This window comes from Schistocerca americana, chromosome 7 (genome assembly GCF_021461395.2).
Source record: "Schistocerca americana isolate TAMUIC-IGC-003095 chromosome 7, iqSchAmer2.1, whole genome shotgun sequence".
NCBI classification, from domain to species: domain Eukaryota; kingdom Metazoa; phylum Arthropoda; class Insecta; order Orthoptera; family Acrididae; genus Schistocerca; species Schistocerca americana.
The window spans coordinates 636,347,333-636,371,174 of NC_060125.1; positions in this window are offsets into that span (position 1 = coordinate 636,347,333).

Consider the following 23,842-nt stretch of genomic DNA (forward strand, 5'->3'; position numbering starts at 1 on the left):
TGTCGTTTCCATAGAAACGTTACTCGATTTAGAAGGAAATGTCTTGGAACACATAGTATTTCATAGCGACGCAATTTCCGTGTGAATTCGTCAATGAGTGGGAGTGAGGGATGCAGTAAAGAAGGATTAGTATATCGGAAATGAGATTGTCGTATCCCAAAAGAAAATCCTGTCGTTTCCATAGAAACGTTACTCGATTTAGAAGGAAATGTCTTAGAACACATAGTATTTCATAGCGACGCAATTTTTGTGTGAATTCGTCAATGACTGGGTGTGAGGGATGCAGTAAAGAAGGGTTAGTGGATCGGAAATGAGATTGTCGTATCCCAAAAGAAAATCCTGTCGTTTCCATAGAAACGTCACTGGATTTAGAAGGAAATGTCGTAGAACACATAGTATTTCATAGTGACGCAATTTCCGTGTGAATTCGTCAATGAGTGGGAGTGAGGGATGCAGTAAAGAAGGATTAGTGGATCGGAAATGAGATTGTCCTATCCCAAAAGAAAATACTGTCGTTTCCATAGAAACGTTACTCGATTTAGAAGGAAATGTCTTAGAACACATAGTATTTCATAGAGACGCAATTTCCGTGTGAATTTGTCAATGAGTGGGAGTGAGGGATGCAGTAAAGAAGGATTAGTGGATCGGAAATGAGATTGTCGTATCCCAAAAGAAAATCCTGTCGTTTCCATAGTAACGTTACTCGATTTAAAAGGAAATGTCTTAGAACACATAGTATTTCATAGAGACGCAATTTCCGTGTGTATTCGTCAATGAGTGGGAGTGAGGGATGCAGTAAAGAATGATTAGTGGATCGGAGATGAGGTTGTCGTATCCCAAAAGAAAATCCTGTCGTTTCCATAGAAACGTTACTCGATTTAGAAGGAAATGTCGTAGAACACATAGAATTTCATAGCGACGCAATTTCCGTGTGAATTCGTCAATGAGTGGGAGTGAGGGATGCAGTAAAGTAGGATTAGCGGATCGTAAATGAGATTGTCGTATACCAAAGGTAACTCCTGTCGTTTCCATAGAACCGTTACTCGATGTAGAAGGAAATGTCTTAGAACACATAGTATTTCATAGCGACGCAATTTCCGTGTGAATTCATCAATGAGTGGGAGTGAGGGATGCAGTAAAGAAGGATTAGTGGATCGGAAATGAGATTGTCGTTTCCCAAAAGAAAATCCTGTTGTTTCCATAGAAACGTTATTCGAATTAGAAGGAAATGTCATAGAACACATTGTATTTCATATATGACGCAATTTCCGTGTGAATTCGGCAATGAGTAGGAATGAGGGATGCAGTAAAGAAGGATTAGTGGATCGGAAATGAGATTGTCGTATCCCAAAAGAAAATGCTGTCGTTTCCATAGAAACGTTACTCGATTTAGAAGGAAATGTCTTAGAACACATAGTATTTCATAGCGACGCAATCTCCGTGTGAATTCGTCAATGAGTGGGAGTGAGGGATGCAGTAAAGAAGGATTAGTGGATCGGAAATGAGACTGTTGCATCCCAAAAGAAAATCCTGTCGTTTCCATAGAAACGTTACTCGATTTAGAAGGAAATGTCTTAGAACACATAGTATTTCATAGAGACGCAATTTCCGTGTGAATTCGTCAATGAGTGGGAGTGAGGGATGCAGTAAAGAAGGATTAGTGGATCGGGAATGAGATTGTCGTATCCCAAAAGAAAATCCTGTCGTTTCCATAGAAACGTTACTCGATTTAGAAGGAAATGTCTTAGAACACATAGTATTTTATAGCGACGCAATTTCCGTGTAAATTCGTCAATGAGTGGGAGTGAGGGATGCAGTAAAGAAGGATTAGTGGATCGGAAATGAGATTGTCGTATCCCAAAAGAAAATCCTGTCACTTCCGTAGCAACGTTACTCGATTTAGAAGGAAATGTCTTAGAACACATAGTATTTCATAGCGACGCAATTTCCGTGTGAATTCGTCAATGAGTGGGAGTGAGGGATGCAGTAAAGATGGATTAGTGGATCGGAAATGAGATTGTCGTATCCCAAAAGAAAATCCTGTTGTTTCCATAGAAACGTTACTCGATTTAGAAGGAAATGTCTTAGAACACATAGTATTTCATAGCGACGCAATTTCCGTGTGAATTCGTCAATGAGTGGGAGTGAGGGATGCAGTAAAGAAGGATTAGTGGATAGGAAATGAGATTGTCGAATCCCAAAAGAAAATCCTGTCGTTTCCATAGAAACGTTACTCGATTTAGAAGGAAATGTCTTAGAACACATAGTATTTCATAGCGACGCAATTTCTGTGTGAATTCGTCAATGAGTGGGAGTGAGGGATGCAGTAAAGAAGGATTAGTGGATCGGAAAGGTGATTGTCGTATCCCAAAAGAAAATCGTGTCGTTTCCATAGAAACGTTACTCGATTTAGAAGGAAATGTCTTAGAACACATAGTATTTCATAGCGACGCAATTTCCGTGTGAATTCGTCAATGAGTGGGAGTGAGGGATGCAGTAAAGAAGGATTAGTGGATCGGAAATGTGATTGTCGTATCCCAAAAGAAAATCCTGTCGTTTCCATAGAAACGTTACTCGATTTAGAAGGAAATGTCTTAGAACACATAGAATTTCATAGCGACGCAATTGCCGTGTGAATTCGTCAATGGGTGGGAGTGAGGGATGCAGTAAAGAAGGATTAGTGGATCGGAAATGAGATTGTCGTTTCCCAAAAGAAAATCCTGTTGTTTCCATAGAAACGTTACTCGAATTAGAAGGAAATGTCATAGAACACATTGTATTTCATATATGACGCAATTTCCGTGTGAATTCGGCAATGAGTAGGAATGAGGGATGCAGTAAAGAAGGATTAGTGGATCGGAAATGAGATTGTCGTATCCCAAAAGAAAATCCTGTCGTTTATATAGAAACGTTACTCGATTTAGAAGGAAATGTCTTAGAACACATAGTATTTCATAGCGACGCAATCTCCGTGTGAATTCGTCAATGAGTGGGAGTGAGGGATGCAGTAAAGAAGGATTAGTGGATCGGAAATGAGACTGTTGCATCCCAAAAGAAAATCCTGTCCTTTCCATAGAAACGTTACTCGATTTAGAAGGAAATGTCTTAGAACACATAGTATTTCATAGAGACGCAATTTCCGTGTGAATTCGTCAATGAGTGGGAGTGAGGGATGCAGTAAAGAAGGATTAGTGGATCGGGAATGAGATTGTCGTATCCCAAAAGAAAATCCTGTCGTTTCCATAGAAACGTTACTCGATTTAGAAGGAAATGTCTTAGAACACATAGTATTTTATAGCGACGCAATTTCCGTGTAAATTCGTCAATGAGTGGGAGTGAGGGATGCAGTAAAGAAGGATTAGTGGATCGGAAATGAGATTGTCGTATCCCAAAAGAAAATCCTGTCACTTCCGTAGCAACGTTACTCGATTTAGAAGGAAATGTCTTAGAACACATAGTATTTCATAGCGACGCAATTTCCGTGTGAATTCGTCAATGAGTGGGAGTGAGGGATGCAGTAAAGATGGATTAGTGGATCGGAAATGAGATTGTCGTATCCCAAAAGAAAATCCTGTCGTTTCCATAGAAACGTTACTCGATTTAGAAGGAAATGTCTTAGAACACATAGTATTTCATAGCGACGCAATTTCCGTGTGAATTCGTCAATGAGTGGGAGTGAGGGATGCAGTAAAGAAGGATTAGTGGATAGGAAATGAGATTGTCGTATCCCAAAAGAAAATCCTGTCGTTTCCATAGAAATGTTACTCGATTTAGAAGGAAATGTCTTAGAACACATAGTATTTCATAGCGACGCAATTTCTGTGTGAATTCGTCAATGAGTGGGAGTGAGGGATGCAGTAAAGAAGGATTAGTGGATCAGAAAGGTGATTGTCGTATCCCAAAAGAAAATCGTGTCGTTTCCATAGAAACGTTACTCGATTTAGAAGGAAATGTCTTAGAACACATAGTATTTCATAGCGACGCAATTTCCGTGTGAATTCGTCAATGAGTGGGAGTGAGGGATGCAGTAAAGAAGGATTAGTGGATCGGAAATGTGATTGTCGTATCCCAAAAGAAAGCCTTTCGTTTCCATATGTCCGTTACTCGATTTAGAAGGAAATGCCTTAGAACTCATAGTATTTCATAGCGACGCAATTTCCGTGTGAATTCGTCAATGAGTGGGAGTGAGGGATGCAGTAAAGAAGGATTAGTGGATCGGAAATGTGATTGTCGTATCCCAAAAGAAAATCCTTTCGTTTCCATAGAAACGTTACTCGATTTAGAAGGAAATGCCTTAGAACTCATAGTATTTCATAGCGACGCAATTTCCGTGTGAATTCGTCAATGTGTGGGAGTGAGGGATGCAGTAAAGAAGGAATAGTGGATCGGAAATGAGATTGTCGTATCCCAAAAGAAAATCCTGTCGTTTCCATAGAAACGTTACTCGATTTAGAAGGAAATGTCTTAGAACACATAGTATTTCATAGCGACGCAATTTCCGTGTGAATTCGTCAATGAGTGGGAGTGAGGGATGCAGTAAAGAAGGATTAGTGGATCGGAAATGAGATTGTCGTATCCCAAAAGAAAATCCTGTCGTTTCCATAGAAACGTTACTCGATTTAGAAGGAAATGTCTTAGAACACATAGAATTTCATAGCGACGCAATTTCCGTGTGAATTCGTCAATGAGTGGGAGTGAGGGATGCAGTAAAGTAGGATTAGCGGATCGTAAATGAGATTTACGTATACCAAAAGAAAATCCTGTCGTTTCCATAGAACCGTTACTCGATGTAGAAGGAAATGTCTTAGAACACATAGTATTTCATAGCGACGCAATTTCCGTGTGAATTCATCAATGAGTGGGAGTGAGGGATGCAGTAAAGAAGGATTAGTGGATCGGAAATGAGATTGTCGTATCCCAAAAGAAAATCCTGTCGTTTCCATAGATACGTTACTCGATTTAGAAGGAAATGTCATAGAACACATTGTATTTCATATATGACGCAATTTCCGTGTGAATTCGGCAATGAGTGGGAATGAGGGATGCACTAAAGAAGGATTAGTGGATCGGAAATGAGATTGTCGTATCCCAAATGAAAATCCTGTCGTTTCCATAGAAACGTTACTCGATTTAGAAGGAAATGTCTTAGAACACATAGTATTTCATAGCGACGCAATTTCCGTGTGAATTCGTCAATGAGTGGGAGTGAGTGATGCAGTAAAGAAGGATTAGTGGATCGGAAAGGAGACTGTCGCATCCCAAAAGAAAATCCTGTCGTTTCCATAGAAACGTTACTCGATTTAGAAGGAAATGTCTTAGAACACATAGTATTTCATAGAGACGCAATTTCCGTGTGAATTCGTCAATGAGTGGGAGTGAGGGATGCAGTAAAGAAGGATTAGTGGATCAGAAATGAGATTGTCGTATCCCAAAAGAAAATCCTGTCGTTTCCATAGAAACGTTACTCGATTTAGAAGGAAATGTCTTAGAACACATAGTATTTTATAGCGACGCAATTTCCGTGTAAATTCGTCAATGAGTGGGAGTGAGGGATGCAGTGAAGAGGGATTAGTGGATCGGAAATGAGATTGTCGTATCCCAAAAGAAAATTCTGTCACTTCCGTAGCAACGTTACTTGATTTAGAAGGAAATGTTTTAGAACACATAGTATTTCATAGCGACGCAATTTCCGTGTGAATTCGTCAATGAGTGGAAGTGATGGATGCAGTAAAGAAGGATTAGTGGTTCGGAAATGTGACTGTCGTATCCCAAAAGAAAATCCTTTCGTTTCCATAGAAACGTTACTCGATTTAGAAGGAAATGCCTTAGAACTCATAGTATTTCATAGCGACGCAATTTCCATGTGAATTCGTCAATGAGTGGGAGTGAGGGATGCAGTAAAGAAGGATTAGTGGATCGGAAATGTGATTGTCGTATCCCAAAAGAAAATCCTTTCGTTTCCATAGAAACGTTACTCGATTTAGAAGGAAATGCCTTAGAACTCATAGTATTTCATAGCGACGCAATTTCCGTGTGAATTCGTCAATGTGAGGGAGTGAGGGATGCAGTAAAGAAGGATTAGTGGATCGGAAATGTGATTGTCGTATCCCAAAGGAAAATCCTTTCGTTTCCATAGAAACGTTTCTCGATTTAGAAGGAAATGCCTTACAACTCATAGTATTTCATAGCGACGCAATTTCCGTGTGAATTCGTCAATGTGTGGGAGTGAGGGATGCAGTAAAGAAGGATTAGTGGATCGGAAATGAGATTGTCGTATCCCAAAAGAAAATCCTGTCGTTTCCATAGAAACGTTACTCGATTTAGAAGGAAATGGCGTAGAACACATAGTATTTCATAGCGACGCAATTTCCGTGTGAATTCGTCAATGAGTGGGAGTGAGGGATGCAGTAAAGAAGGATTAGTGGATCGGAAATGAGATTGTCGTATCCCAAAAGAAAATCCTGTCACTTCCGTAGCAACGTTACTCGATTTAGAAGGAAATGTCTTAGAACACATGGTATTTCATAGCGACGCAATTTCCGTGTGAATTCGTCAATGAGTGGGAGTGAGGGATGCAGTAAAGATGGATTAGTGGATCGGAAATGAGATTGTCGTATCCCAAAAGAAAATCCTGTCGTTTCCATAGAAACGTTACTCGATTTAGAAGGAAATGTCTTAGAACACATAGTATTTCATAGCGACGCAATTTCCGTGTGAATTCGTCAATGAGTGGGAGTGAGGGATGCAGTAAAGAAGGATTAGTGGATCGGAAATGTGATTGTCGTATCCCAAAAGAAAATCCTTTCGTTTCCATAGAAACGTTACTCGATTTAGAAGGAAATGCCTTAGAACTCATAGTATTTCATAGCGACGCAATTTCCGTGTGAATTCGTCAATGAGTGGGAGTGAGGGATGCAGTAAAGAAGGATTAGTGGATCGGAAATGTGATTGTCGTATCCCAAAGGAAAATCCTTTCGTTTCCATAGAAACGTTTCTCGATTTAGAAGGAAATGCCTTAGAACTCATAGTATTTCATAGCGACGCAATTTCCGTGTGAATTCGTCAATGTGTGGGAGTGAGGGATGCAGTAAAGAAGGATTAGTGGATCGGATATGAGATTGTCGTATCCCAAAAGAAAATCCTGTCGTTTCCATAGAAACGTTACTCGATTTAGAAGGAAATGACTTAGAGCACATAGTATTTCATAGCGACGCAATTTCCGTATGAATTCGTCAATGAGTGGGAGTGAGGGATGCAGTAAAGAAGGATTAGTGGATCGGAAATGTGATTGTAGTATCCCAAAAGAATATCCTGTCGTTTCCATAGAAACGGTACTCGATTTAGAAGAAAATGTCTTAGAACACATAGTATTTCATAGCGACGCAATTTCCGTGTGAATTCGTCAATGAGTGGGAGTGAGGGATGCAGTAAAGAAGGATTAGTGGATCGGAAAGGTGATTCTCGTATCCCAAAAGAAAATCGTGTCGTTTCCATAGAAACGTTACTCGATTTAGAAGGAAATGTCTTAGAACACATAGTATTTCATAGCGACGCAATTTCCGTGTGAATTCGTCAATGTGTGGGAGTGAGGGATGCAGTAAAGAAGGATTAGTGGATCGGAAATGAGATTGTCGTATCCCAAAAGAAAATCCTGTCGTTTCCATAGAAACGTTACTCGATTTAGAAGGAAATGGCGTAGAACACATAGTATTTCATAGCGACGCAATTTCCGTGTGAATTCGTCAATGAGTGGGAGTGAGGGATGCAGTAAAGAAGGATTAGTGGATAGGAAATGAGATTGTCGTATCCCAAAAGAAAATCCTGTCGTTTCCATAGAAATGTTACTCGATTTAGAAGGAAATGTCTTAGAACACATAGTATTTCATAGCGACGCAATTTCTGTGTGAATTCGTCAATGAGTGGGAGTGAGGGATGCAGTAAAGAAGGATTAGTGGATCAGAAAGGTGATTGTCGTATCCCAAAAGAAAATCGTGTCGTTTCCATAGAAACGTTACTCGATTTAGAAGGAAATGTCTTAGAACACATAGTATTTCATAGCGACGCAATTTCCGTGTGAATTCGTCAATGAGTGGGAGTGAGGGATGCAGTAAAGAAGGATTAGTGGATCGGAAATGTGATTGTCGTATCCCAAAAGAAAGCCTTTCGTTTCCATATGTCCGTTACTCGATTTAGAAGGAAATGCCTTAGAACTCATAGTATTTCATAGCGACGCAATTTCCGTGTGAATTCGTCAATGAGTGGGAGTGAGGGATGCAGTAAAGAAGGATTAGTGGATCGGAAATGTGATTGTCGTATCCCAAAAGAAAATCCTTTCGTTTCCATAGAAACGTTACTCGATTTAGAAGGAAATGCCTTAGAACTCATAGTATTTCATAGCGACGCAATTTCCGTGTGAATTCGTCAATGTGTGGGAGTGAGGGATGCAGTAAAGAAGGAATAGTGGATCGGAAATGAGATTGTCGTATCCCAAAAGAAAATCCTGTCGTTTCCATAGAAACGTTACTCGATTTAGAAGGAAATGTCTTAGAACACATAGTATTTCATAGCGACGCAATTTCCGTGTGAATTCGTCAATGAGTGGGAGTGAGGGATGCAGTAAAGAAGGATTAGTGGATCGGAAATGAGATTGTCGTATCCCAAAAGAAAATCCTGTCGTTTCCATAGAAACGTTACTCGATTTAGAAGGAAATGTCTTAGAACACATAGAATTTCATAGCGACGCAATTTCCGTGTGAATTCGTCAATGAGTGGGAGTGAGGGATGCAGTAAAGTAGGATTAGCGGATCGTAAATGAGATTTACGTATACCAAAAGAAAATCCTGTCGTTTCCATAGAACCGTTACTCGATGTAGAAGGAAATGTCTTAGAACACATAGTATTTCATAGCGACGCAATTTCCGTGTGAATTCATCAATGAGTGGGAGTGAGGGATGCAGTAAAGAAGGATTAGTGGATCGGAAATGAGATTGTCGTATCCCAAAAGAAAATCCTGTCGTTTCCATAGAAACGTTACTCGATTTAGAAGGAAATGTCATAGAACACATTGTATTTCATATATGACGCAATTTCCGTGTGAATTCGGCAATGAGTGGGAATGAGGGATGCACTAAAGAAGGATTAGTGGATCGGAAATGAGATTGTCGTATCCCAAATGAAAATCCTGTCGTTTCCATAGAAACGTTACTCGATTTAGAAGGAAATGTCTTAGAACACATAGTATTTCATAGCGACGCAATTTCCGTGTGAATTCGTCAATGAGTGGGAGTGAGTGATGCAGTAAAGAAGGATTAGTGGATCGGAAAGGAGACTGTCGCATCCCAAAAGAAAATCCTGTCGTTTCCATAGAAACGTTACTCGATTTAGAAGGAAATGTCTTAGAACACATAGTATTTCATAGAGACGCAATTTCCGTGTGAATTCGTCAATGAGTGGGAGTGAGGGATGCAGTAAAGAAGGATTAGTGGATCAGAAATGAGATTGTCGTATCCCAAAAGAAAATCCTGTCGTTTCCATAGAAACGTTACTCGATTTAGAAGGAAATGTCTTAGAACACATAGTATTTTATAGCGACGCAATTTCCGTGTAAATTCGTCAAAGAGTGGGAGTGAGGGATGCAGTGAAGAGGGATTAGTGGATCGGAAATGAGATTGTCGTATCCCAAAAGAAAATTCTGTCACTTCCGTAGCAACGTTACTTGATTTAGAAGGAAATGTTTTAGAACACATAGTATTTCATAGCGACGCAATTTCCGTGTGAATTCGTCAATGAGTGGAAGTGATGGATGCAGTAAAGAAGGATTAGTGGTTCGGAAATGTGACTGTCGTATCCCAAAAGAAAATCCTTTCGTTTCCATAGAAACGTTACTCGATTTAGAAGGAAATGCCTTAGAACTCATAGTATTTCATAGCGACGCAATTTCCGTGTGAATTCGTCAATGAGTGGGAGTGAGGGATGCAGTAAAGAAGGATTAGTGGATCGGAAATGTGATTGTCGTATCCCAAATGAAAATCCTGTCGTTTCCATAGAAACGTTACTCGATTTAGAAGGAAATGTCATAGAACACATTGTATTTCATATATGACGCAATTTCCGTGTGAATTCGGCAATGAGTGGGAATGAGGGATGCACTAAAGAAGGATTAGTGGATCGGAAATGAGATTGTCGTATCCCAAATGAAAATCCTGTCGTTTCCATAGAAACGTTACTCGATTTAGAAGGAAATGTCTTAGAACACATAGTATTTCATAGCGACGCAATTTCCGTGTGAATTCGTCAATGAGTGGGAGTGAGTGATGCAGTAAAGAAGGATTAGTGGATCGGAAAGGAGACTGTCGCATCCCAAAAGAAAATCCTGTCGTTTCCATAGAAACGTTACTCGATTTAGAAGGAAATGTCTTAGAACACATAGTATTTCATAGAGACGCAATTTCCGTGTGAATTCGTCAATGAGTGGGAGTGAGGGATGCAGTAAAGAAGGATTAGTGGATCAGAAATGAGATTGTCGTATCCCAAAAGAAAATCCTGTCGTTTCCATAGAAACGTTACTCGATTTAGAAGGAAATGTCTTAGAACACATAGTATTTTATAGCGACGCAATTTCCGTGTAAATTCGTCAATGAGTGGGAGTGAGGGATGCAGTGAAGAGGGATTAGTGGATCGGAAATGAGATTGTCGTATCCCAAAAGAAAATTCTGTCACTTCCGTAGCAACGTTACTTGATTTAGAAGGAAATGTTTTAGAACACATAGTATTTCATAGCGACGCAATTTCCGTGTGAATTCGTCAATGAGTGGAAGTGATGGATGCAGTAAAGAAGGATTAGTGGTTCGGAAATGTGACTGTCGTATCCCAAAAGAAAATCCTTTCGTTTCCATAGAAACGTTACTCGATTTAGAAGGAAATGCCTTAGAACTCATAGTATTTCATAGCGACGCAATTTCCATGTGAATTCGTCAATGAGTGGGAGTGAGGGATGCAGTAAAGAAGGATTAGTGGATCGGAAATGTGATTGTCGTATCCCAAAAGAAAATCCTTTCGTTTCCATAGAAACGTTACTCGATTTAGAAGGAAATGCCTTAGAACTCATAGTATTTCATAGCGACGCAATTTCCGTGTGAATTCGTCAATGTGAGGGAGTGAGGGATGCAGTAAAGAAGGATTAGTGGATCGGAAATGTGATTGTCGTATCCCAAAGGAAAATCCTTTCGTTTCCATAGAAACGTTTCTCGATTTAGAAGGAAATGCCTTACAACTCATAGTATTTCATAGCGACGCAATTTCCGTGTGAATTCGTCAATGTGTGGGAGTGAGGGATGCAGTAAAGAAGGATTAGTGGATCGGAAATGAGATTGTCGTATCCCAAAAGAAAATCCTGTCGTTTCCATAGAAACGTTACTCGATTTAGAAGGAAATGGCGTAGAACACATAGTATTTCATAGCGACGCAATTTCCGTGTGAATTCGTCAATGAGTGGGAGTGAGGGATGCAGTAAAGAAGGATTAGTGGATCGGAAATGAGATTGTCGTATCCCAAAAGAAAATCCTGTCACTTCCGTAGCAACGTTACTCGATTTAGAAGGAAATGTCTTAGAACACATGGTATTTCATAGCGACGCAATTTCCGTGTGAATTCGTCAATGAGTGGGAGTGAGGGATGCAGTAAAGATGGATTAGTGGATCGGAAATGAGATTGTCGTATCCCAAAAGAAAATCCTGTCGTTTCCATAGAAACGTTACTCGATTTAGAAGGAAATGTCTTAGAACACATAGTATTTCATAGCGACGCAATTTCCGTGTGAATTCGTCAATGAGTGGGAGTGAGGGATGCAGTAAAGAAGGATTAGTGGATCGGAAATGTGATTGTCGTATCCCAAAAGAAAATCCTTTCGTTTCCATAGAAACGTTACTCGATTTAGAAGGAAATGCCTTAGAACTCATAGTATTTCATAGCGACGCAATTTCCGTGTGAATTCGTCAATGAGTGGGAGTGAGGGATGCAGTAAAGAAGGATTAGTGGATCGGAAATGTGATTGTCGTATCCCAAAGGAAAATCCTTTCGTTTCCATAGAAACGTTTCTCGATTTAGAAGGAAATGCCTTAGAACTCATAGTATTTCATAGCGACGCAATTTCCGTGTGAATTCGTCAATGTGTGGGAGTGAGGGATGCAGTAAAGAAGGATTAGTGGATCGGATATGAGATTGTCGTATCCCAAAAGAAAATCCTGTCGTTTCCATAGAAACGTTACTCGATTTAGAAGGAAATGACTTAGAGCACATAGTATTTCATAGCGACGCAATTTCCGTATGAATTCGTCAATGAGTGGGAGTGAGGGATGCAGTAAAGAAGGATTAGTGGATCGGAAATGTGATTGTAGTATCCCAAAAGAATATCCTGTCGTTTCCATAGAAACGGTACTCGATTTAGAAGAAAATGTCTTAGAACACATAGTATTTCATAGCGACGCAATTTCCGTGTGAATTCGTCAATGAGTGGGAGTGAGGGATGCAGTAAAGAAGGATTAGTGGATCGGAAAGGTGATTCTCGTATCCCAAAAGAAAATCGTGTCGTTTCCATAGAAACGTTACTCGATTTAGAAGGAAATGTCTTAGAACACATAGTATTTCATAGCGACGCAATTTCCGTGTGAATTCGTCAATGTGTGGGAGTGAGGGATGCAGTAAAGAAGGATTAGTGGATCGGAAATGAGATTGTCGTATCCCAAAAGAAAATCCTGTCGTTTCCATAGAAACGTTACTCGATTTAGAAGGAAATGGCGTAGAACACATAGTATTTCATAGCGACGCAATTTCCGTGTGAATTCGTCAATGAGTGGGAGTGAGGGATGCAGTAAAGAAGGATTAGTGGATAGGAAATGAGATTGTCGTATCCCAAAAGAAAATCCTGTCGTTTCCATAGAAATGTTACTCGATTTAGAAGGAAATGTCTTAGAACACATAGTATTTCATAGCGACGCAATTTCTGTGTGAATTCGTCAATGAGTGGGAGTGAGGGATGCAGTAAAGAAGGATTAGTGGATCAGAAAGGTGATTGTCGTATCCCAAAAGAAAATCGTGTCGTTTCCATAGAAACGTTACTCGATTTAGAAGGAAATGTCTTAGAACACATAGTATTTCATAGCGACGCAATTTCCGTGTGAATTCGTCAATGAGTGGGAGTGAGGGATGCAGTAAAGAAGGATTAGTGGATCGGAAATGTGATTGTCGTATCCCAAAAGAAAGCCTTTCGTTTCCATATGTCCGTTACTCGATTTAGAAGGAAATGCCTTAGAACTCATAGTATTTCATAGCGACGCAATTTCCGTGTGAATTCGTCAATGAGTGGGAGTGAGGGATGCAGTAAAGAAGGATTAGTGGATCGGAAATGTGATTGTCGTATCCCAAAAGAAAATCCTTTCGTTTCCATAGAAACGTTACTCGATTTAGAAGGAAATGCCTTAGAACTCATAGTATTTCATAGCGACGCAATTTCCGTGTGAATTCGTCAATGTGTGGGAGTGAGGGATGCAGTAAAGAAGGAATAGTGGATCGGAAATGAGATTGTCGTATCCCAAAAGAAAATCCTGTCGTTTCCATAGAAACGTTACTCGATTTAGAAGGAAATGTCTTAGAACACATAGTATTTCATAGCGACGCAATTTCCGTGTGAATTCGTCAATGAGTGGGAGTGAGGGATGCAGTAAAGAAGGATTAGTGGATCGGAAATGAGATTGTCGTATCCCAAAAGAAAATCCTGTCGTTTCCATAGAAACGTTACTCGATTTAGAAGGAAATGTCTTAGAACACATAGAATTTCATAGCGACGCAATTTCCGTGTGAATTCGTCAATGAGTGGGAGTGAGGGATGCAGTAAAGTAGGATTAGCGGATCGTAAATGAGATTTACGTATACCAAAAGAAAATCCTGTCGTTTCCATAGAACCGTTACTCGATGTAGAAGGAAATGTCTTAGAACACATAGTATTTCATAGCGACGCAATTTCCGTGTGAATTCATCAATGAGTGGGAGTGAGGGATGCAGTAAAGAAGGATTAGTGGATCGGAAATGAGATTGTCGTATCCCAAAAGAAAATCCTGTCGTTTCCATAGAAACGTTACTCGATTTAGAAGGAAATGTCATAGAACACATTGTATTTCATATATGACGCAATTTCCGTGTGAATTCGGCAATGAGTGGGAATGAGGGATGCACTAAAGAAGGATTAGTGGATCGGAAATGAGATTGTCGTATCCCAAATGAAAATCCTGTCGTTTCCATAGAAACGTTACTCGATTTAGAAGGAAATGTCTTAGAACACATAGTATTTCATAGCGACGCAATTTCCGTGTGAATTCGTCAATGAGTGGGAGTGAGTGATGCAGTAAAGAAGGATTAGTGGATCGGAAAGGAGACTGTCGCATCCCAAAAGAAAATCCTGTCGTTTCCATAGAAACGTTACTCGATTTAGAAGGAAATGTCTTAGAACACATAGTATTTCATAGAGACGCAATTTCCGTGTGAATTCGTCAATGAGTGGGAGTGAGGGATGCAGTAAAGAAGGATTAGTGGATCAGAAATGAGATTGTCGTATCCCAAAAGAAAATCCTGTCGTTTCCATAGAAACGTTACTCGATTTAGAAGGAAATGTCTTAGAACACATAGTATTTTATAGCGACGCAATTTCCGTGTAAATTCGTCAAAGAGTGGGAGTGAGGGATGCAGTGAAGAGGGATTAGTGGATCGGAAATGAGATTGTCGTATCCCAAAAGAAAATTCTGTCACTTCCGTAGCAACGTTACTTGATTTAGAAGGAAATGTTTTAGAACACATAGTATTTCATAGCGACGCAATTTCCGTGTGAATTCGTCAATGAGTGGAAGTGATGGATGCAGTAAAGAAGGATTAGTGGTTCGGAAATGTGACTGTCGTATCCCAAAAGAAAATCCTTTCGTTTCCATAGAAACGTTACTCGATTTAGAAGGAAATGCCTTAGAACTCATAGTATTTCATAGCGACGCAATTTCCGTGTGAATTCGTCAATGAGTGGGAGTGAGGGATGCAGTAAAGAAGGATTAGTGGATCGGAAATGTGATTGTCGTATCCCAAAAGAAAATCCTTTCGTTTCCATAGAAACGTTACTCGATTTAGAAGGAAATGCCTTAGAACTCATAGTATTTCATAGCGACGCAATTTCCGTGTGAATTCGTCAATGTGAGGGAGTGAGGGATGCAGTAAAGAAGGATTAGTGGATCGGAAATGAGATTGTCGTATCCCAAAAGAAAATCCTGTCGTTTCCATAGAAACGTTACTCGATTTAGAGGGAAATGGCGTAGAACACATAGTATTTCATAGCGACGCAATTTCCGTGTGAATTCGTCAATGAGTGGGAGTGAGGGATGCAGTAAAGAAGGATTAGTGGATCGGAAATGAGATAGTCGTATCCCAAAAGAAAATCCTGTCGTTTCCATAGAAACGTTACTCGATTTAGAAGGAAATGTCTTAGAACACATAGTATTTCATAGCGACGCAATTTCCGTTCGAATTCGTCAATGAGTGGGAGTGAGGGATGCAGTAAAGAAGGATTAGTGGTTCGGAAATGTGATTGTCGTATCCCAAAAGAAAATCCTTTCGTTTCCATAGAAACGTTACTCGATTTAGAAGGAAATGCCTTAGAACTCATAGTATTTCATAGCGACGCAATTTCCGTGTGAAATCGTCAATGAGTGGGAGTGAGGGATGCAGTAAAGAAGGATTAGTGGATCGGAAATGTGATTGTCGTATCCCAAAGGAAAATCCTTTCGTTTCCATAGAAACGTTTCTCGATTTAGAAGGAAATGCCTTACAACTCATAGTATTTCATAGCGACGCAATTTCCGTGTGAATTCGTCAATGTGTGGGAGTGAGGGATGCAGTAAAGAAGGATTAGTGGATCGGAAATGAGATTGTCGTATCCCAAAAGAAAATCCTGTCGTTTCCATAGAAACGTTACTCGATTTAGAAGGAAATGGCGTAGAACACATAGTATTTCATAGCGACGCAATTTCCGTGTGAATTCGTCAATGAGTGGGAGTGAGGGATGCAGTAAAGAAGGATTAGTGGATCGGAAATGAGATTGTCGTATCCCAAAAGAAAATCCTGTCACTTCCGTAGCAACGTTACTCGATTTAGAAGGAAATGTCTTAGAACACATGGTATTTCATAGCGACGCAATTTCCGTGTGAATTCGTAAATGAGTGGGAGTGAGGGATGCAGTAAAGATGGATTAGTGGATCGGAAATGAGATTGTCGTATCCCAAAAGAAAATCCTGTCGTTTCCATAGAAACGTTACTCGATTTAGAAGGAAATGTCTTAGAACACATAGTATTTCATAGCGACGCAATTTCCGTGTGAATTCGTCAATGAGTGGGAGTGAGGGATGCAGTAAAGAAGGATTAGTGGATCGGAAATGTGATTGTCGTATCCCAAAAGAAAATCCTTTCGTTTCCATAGAAACGTTACTCGATTTAGAAGGAAATGCCTTAGAACTCATAGTATTTCATAGCGACGCAATTTCCGTGTGAATTCGTCAATGAGTGGGAGTGAGGGATGCAGTAAAGAAGGATTAGTGGATCGGAAATGTGATTGTCGTATCCCAAAGGAAAATCCTTTCGTTTCCATAGAAACGTTTCTCGATTTAGAAGGAAATGCCTTAGAACTCATAGTATTTCATAGCGACGCAATTTCCGTGTGAATTCGTCAATGTGTGGGAGTGAGGGATGCAGTAAAGAAGGATTAGTGGATCGGATATGAGATTGTCGTATCCCAAAAGAAAATCCTGTCGTTTCCATAGAAACGTTACTCGATTTAGAAGGAAATGACTTAGAGCACATAGTATTTCACAGCGACGCAATTTCCGTATGAATTCGTCAATGAGTGGGAGTGAGGGATGCAGTAAAGAAGGATTAGTGGATCGGAAATGTGATTGTCGTATCCCAAAAGAATATCCTGTCGTTTCCATAGAAACGGTACTCGATTTAGAAGAAAATGTCTTAGAACACATAGTATTTCATAGCGACGCAATTTCCGTGTGAATTCGTCAATGAGTGGGAGTGAGGGATGCAGTAAAGAAGGATTAGTGGATCGGAAAGGTGATTCTCGTATCCCAAAAGAAAATCGTGTCGTTTCCATAGAAACGTTACTCGATTTAGAAGGAAATGTCTTAGAACACATAGTATTTCATAGCGACGCAATTTCCGTGTGAATTCGTCAATGTGTGGGAGTGAGGGATGCAGTAAAGAAGGATTAGTGGATCGGAAATGAGATTGTCGTATCCCAAAAGAAAATCCTGTCGTTTCCATAGAAACGTTACTCGATTTAGAAGGAAATGGCGTAGAACACATAGTATTTCATAGCGACGCAATTTCCGTGTGAATTCGTCAATGAGTGGGAGTGAGGGATGCAGTAAAGAAGGATTAGTGGATCGGAAATGAGATTGTCGTATCCCAAAAGAAAATCCTGTCACTTCCGTAGCAACGTTACTCGATTTAGAAGGAAATGTCTTAGAACACATAGTATTTCATAGCGACGCAATTTCCGTGTGAATTCGTCAATGAGTGGGAGTGAGGGATGCAGTAAAGATGGATTAGTGGATCGGAAATGAGATTGTCGTATCCCAAAAGAAAATCCTGTCGTTTCCATAGAAACGTTACTCGATTTAGAAGGAAATGTCTTAGAACACATAGTATTTCATAGCGACGCAATTTCCGTGTGAATTCGTCAATGAGTGGGAGTGAGGGATGCAGTAAAGAAGGATTAGTGGATCGGAAATGTGATTGTCGTATCCCAAAAGAAAATCCTTTCTTTTCCATAGAAACGTTACTCGATTTAGAAGGAAATGCCTTAGAACTCATAGTATTTCATAGCGACGCAATTTCCGTGTGAATTCGTCAATGAGTGGGAGTGAGGGATGCAGTAAAGAAGGATTAGTGGATCGGAAATGTGATTGTCGTATCCCAAAGGAAAATCCTTTCGTTTCCATAGAAACGTTTCTCGATTTAGAAGGAAATGCCTTAGAACTCATAGTATTTCATAGCGACGCAATTTCCGTGTGAATTCGTCAATGTGTGGGAGTGAGGGATGCAGTAAAGAAGGGTTAGTGGATCGGAAATGAGATTGTCGTATCCCAAAAGAAAATCCTGTCGTTTCCATAGAAACGTTATTCGATTTAGAAGGAAATGACTTAGAGCACATAGTATTTCATAGCGACGCAATTTCCGTATGAATTCGTCAATGAGTGGGAGTGAGGGATGCAGTAAAGAAGGATTAGTGGATCGGAAATGTGATTGTCGTATCCCAAAAGAAAATCCTGTCGTTTCCATAGAAACGGTACTCGATTTAGAAGAAAATGTCTTAGAACACATAGTATTTCATAGCGACGGAATTTCCGTGTGAATTCGTCAATGAGTGGGAGTGAGGGATGCAGTAAAGAAGGATTAGTGGATCGGAAAGGTGATTCTCGTATCCCAAAAGAAAATCGTGTCGTTTCCATAGAAACGCTACTCGATTTAGAAGGAAATGTCTTAGAACACATAGTATTTCATAGCGACGCAATTTCCGTGTGAATTCGTCAATGAGTGGGAGTGAGGGATGCAGTTAAGAAGGATTAGTGGATCGGAAATGTGATTGGGGTATCCCAAAAGAAAATCCTGTCGTTTCCATAGAAACGTTACTCGATTTAGAACGAAATGTCTTAGAACTCATAGTATTTCATAGCGACGCAATTTCCGTGTGAATTCGTCAATGTGTGTGAGTGCGGGATGCAGTAAAGAAGGATTGGTGGATCGGAAATGAGACTGTCTTATCCCAAAAGAAAATCCTGTCGTTTCCATAGAAACGTTACTCGATTTGGAAGGAAATGTCGTAGAACACATAGTATTTCATAGCGACGCAATTTCAGTGTGAATTCGTCAATGAGTGGGAGTGAGGGATGCAGTAAAGAAGGATTAGTGGATCGGAAATGAGAATGTCGTATCCCAAAAGAAAATCCTGTCGTTTCCATAGGAACGTTACTCGATTTAGAAGGAAATGTCTTAGAACACATAGTATTTCATTGCGACGCAATTCCCGTGTGAATTCGTCAATGAGTGGGAGTGAGGGATGCAGTAAAGAAGGATTAGTGGATCGGAAATGAGATTGCCGTATCCCAAAAGAAAATCCTGTCGTTTCCATAGAAACGTTACTCGATTTAGAAGGAAATGTCTTAGAATACATAGTATCTCATAGAGGCGCAATTACCGTGTGAATTCGTCAATGAGTGGGAGTGAGGGATGCAGTAAAGAAGGATTAGTGGATCGGAAATGAGACTGTCGTATCCCAAAAGAGAATCCTGTCGTTTCCATAGAAACGTTACTCGATTTGGAAGGAAATGTCTTAGAACACATAGTATTTCATAGCGACGCAATTTCCGTGTGAATTCGTCAATGAGTGGGAGTGAGGGATGCACTAAAGAAGGATTAGTGGATCGGAAATGTGATTGTCGTATCCCAAAAGAAAATCCTGTCGTTTCCATAGAAACGTTACTCGATTTAGAAGGAAATGTCTTAGAACACATAGTATTTCATAGAGACGCAATTTCCGTGTGAATTTGTCAATGAGTGGGAGTGAGGGATGCAGTAAAGAAGGATTAGGGGATCGCAAATGAGATTGTCGTATCCCAAAAGATAATCCTGTCGTTTCCATAGAAACGTTACTCGATTTAGAAGGAAATGTCTTAGAACACATAGTATTTCATAGAGACGCAATTTCCGTGTGAATTCGTCAATGAGTTGGAGTGAGGGATGCAGTAAAGAAGGATTAGTGGATCGGAAATGAGATTGTCGTATCCCAAAAGAGAATCCTGTCGTTTCCATAGAAACGTTACTCGATTTAGAAGGAAATGTCTTAGAACACATAGTATTTCATAGCGACGCAATTTCCGTGTGAATTCATCAATGAGTGGGAGTGAGGGATGCAGTAAAGAAGGATTAGTGGATCGGAAATGAGATTGTCGTATTTTAATAGAAAATCCTGTCGTTTCCATAGAAACGTTACTCGATTTAGAAGGAAATGACTTAGAACACATAGTATTTCATAGCGACGCAATTTCCGTGTGAATTCGTCAATGAGTGGGAGTGAGGGATGCAGTAAAGAAGGATTAGTGGATCGGAAATGTGATTGTCGTATCACAAATGAAAATCCTGTCGTTTCCATAGAAACGTTACTCGATTTAGAAGGAAATGTCTTAGAACACATAGTATTTCATAACGACGCAATTTCCGTGTGAATTCGTCAATGAGTGGGAGTGAGGGATGCAGTAAAGAAGGATTAGTGGATCGGAAATGAGATTGTCATATCCCAAAAGAAAATCCTGTCGTTTCCATAGAAACGTTACTCGATTTAGAAGGAAATGTCTTAGAACACATAGTATTTCATAGCGACGCAATTTCCGTGTGAATTCGTCAATGAGAGGGAGTGAGTGATGCAGTAAAGTAGGATTAGCGGGTCGTAAATGAGATTGTCGTATACCAAAAGAAAATCCTGTCGTTTCCATAGAAGCGTTACTCGATTTAGAAGGAAATGTCTTAGAACATATAGTATTTCATAGCGACGCAATTCCCGCGTGAATTCGTCAATGAGTGGGAGTGAGGGATGCAGTAAAGAAGGATTAGTGGATCGGAAATGAGATTGCCGTATCCCAAAAGAAAAGCCAGTCGTTTCCATAGAAACGTTACTCGATTTAGAAGGAAATGTCTTAGAACACATAGTATTTCATAGAGTCACAATTACCGTGTGAATTCGTCAATGAGTGGGAGTGAGTAATGCAGTAAAGAAGGATTAGTTGATCGGAAATGAGATTGTCGCATCCCAAAAGAAAATCCTGTCGTTTCCATAGAAACGTTACTCGATTTAGAAGGAAATGGCGTAGAACACATAGTATTTCATAGAGACGCAATTTCCGTGTGAATTCGTCAATGAGTGGGGATGAGGGATGCAGTAAAGAAGGATTAGTGGATTGGAAATGAGATTGTCGTATCCCAAAAGAAAATCCTGTCGATTCCATAGAAACGTTACTCGATTTAGAAGGAAATGTCTTACAACACATAGTATTTCATAGAGACGCAATTTCCGTGTGAATTCGTCAATGAGTGGGAGTGAGGGATGCAGTAAAGAAGGATTAGGGGATCGCAAATGAGATTGTCGTATCCCAAAAGATAATCCTGTCGTTTCCATAGAAACGTTACTCGATTTAGAAGGAAATGTCTTAGAACACATAGTATTTCATAGCGACGCATTTTCCGTGTGAATTCGTCAATGAGTGGGAGTGAGGGAAGCAGTAAAGAAGGATTAGTGGATCGGAAATGTGATTGTCGTATCACAAATGAAAATCCTGTCGTTTCCACAGAAACGTTACTCGACTTACAAGGAAATGTCTTAGAACACATAGTATTTCATACCGACGCAATTTCCGTGTGAATTCGTCAATGAGTGGGAGTGAGGGATGCATTAAAGAAGAATTAGTGGATCGAAAATGAGATTGTCATATCCCAAAAGAAAATCCTGTCGTTTCCATAGAAACGTTACTCGATTTAGAAGGAAATGTCTTAGAACACATAGTATTTCATAGCGACGCAATTTCAGTGTGAATTCGTGAATGAGTGGGTGTGAGGGATGCAGTAAAGAAGGATTAGTGGATCGGAACTGAGAATGTCGTATCCCAAAAGAAAATCCTGTCGTTTCCATAGGAACGTTACTCGATTTAGAAGTAAATGTCTTAGGACACATAGTATTTCATAGAGACGCAATTTCCGTGTGAATTCGTCAATGAGTGGGAATGAGGGATGCAGTAAAGAAGGATTAGTGGATCGGAAATGAGATTGTCGTATCCCAAAAGAAAATCCTGTCGTTTCCATAGAAACGTTACTCGATTTAGAAGGAAATGTCTTAGAACATATAGTATTTCATAGCGACGCAATTCCCGTGTGAATTCGTCAATGAGTTGGAGTGAGGGATGCAGTAAAGAAGGATTAGTGGATCGGATATGAGATTGCCGTATCCCAAAAGAAAATGCTGTCGTTTCCATAGAAACGTTACTCGATTTAGAAGGAAATGTCTTAGAACACATAGTATTTCATAGAGGCGCAATTACCGTGTGAATTCGTCAATGAGTGGGAGTGAGTAATGCAGTAAAGAAGGATTAGTTGATCGGAAATGAGATTGTCGCATCCCAAAAGAAAATCCTGTCGTTTCCATAGAAACGTTACTCGATTTAGAAGGAAATGTCTTAGAACACATAGTATTTCATAGAGACGCAATTTCCGTGTGAATTCGTCAATGAGTGGGAATGAGGGATGCAGTAAAGAAGGATTAGTGGATTGGAAATGAGATTGTCGTATCCCAAAAGAAAATCCTGTCGTTTCCATAGAAACGTTACTCGATTTAGAAGGAAATGTCTTAGAACACATAGTATTTCATAGAGACGCAATTTCCGTGTGAATTCGTCAATGAGTGGGAGTGAGGGATGCAGTAAAGAAGGATTAGGGGATCGCAAATGAGATTGTCGTATCCCAAAAGATAATCCTGTCGTTTCCATAGAAACGTTACTCGATTTAGAAGGAAATGTCTTAGAACACATAGTATTTCATAGCGACGCATTTTCCGTGTGAATTCGTCAATGAGTGGGAGTGAGGGATGCAGTAAAGAAGGATTAGTGGATCGGAAATGTGATTGTCGTATCACAAATGAAAATCCTGTCGTTTCCATAGAAACGTTACTCGATTTAGAAGGTAATATCTTAGAACACATTGTATTTCATAACGACGCAATTTCCGTGTGAATTCGTCAATGAGTGGGAGTGAGGGATGCAGTAAGGAAGGATTAGTGGATCGGAAATGAGATTGTCATATCCCAAAAGAAAATCCTGTCGTTTCCATAGAAACGTTACTCGATTTAGAAGGAAATGTCTTAGAACACATAGTATTTCATAGCGACGCAATTTCCGTGTGAATTCGTCAATGAGTGGGAGTGAGGGATGCGGTAAAGTAGGATTAGCGGATCGCAAATGAGATTGTCGTATACCAAAAGAAAATCCTGTCGTTTCCATAGAAGCGTTACTCGATTTAGAAGGAAATGTCTTAGAACACATAGTATTTCATAGCGACGCAATTTCCGTGTGAATTCGTCAATGAGTGGGAGTGAGGGATGCAGTAAAGAAGGATTAGTGGATCGGAACTGAGAATGTCGTATCCCAAAAGAAAATCCTGTCGTTTCCATAGGAACGTTACTCGATTTAGAAGTAAATGTCTTGGAACACATAGTATTTCATAGAGACGCAATTTCCGTGTGAATTCTTCAATGAGTGGGAATGAGGGATGCAGTAAAGAAGGATTAGTGGATCGGAAATGAGATTGTCGTATCCCAAAAGGAAATCCTGTCGTTTCCATAGAAACGTTACTCGATTTAGAAGGAAATGTCTTAGAACATATAGTATTTCATAGCGACGCAATTCCCGTGTGAATTCGTCAATGGGTGGGAGTGAGGGATGCAGTAAAGAAGGATTAGTGGATCGGAAATGAGATTGCCGTATCCCAAAAGAAAATCCTGTCGTTTCCATAGAAACGTTACTCGATTTAGAAGGAAATGTCTTAGAACACATAGTATTTCATAGAGGCACAATTACCGTGTGAATTCGTCAATGAGTGGGAGTGAGTAATGCAGTAAAGAAGGATTAGTTGATCGGAAATGAGATTGTCGCATCCCAAAAGAAAATCCTGTCGTTTCCATAGAAACGTTACTCGATTTAGAAGGAAA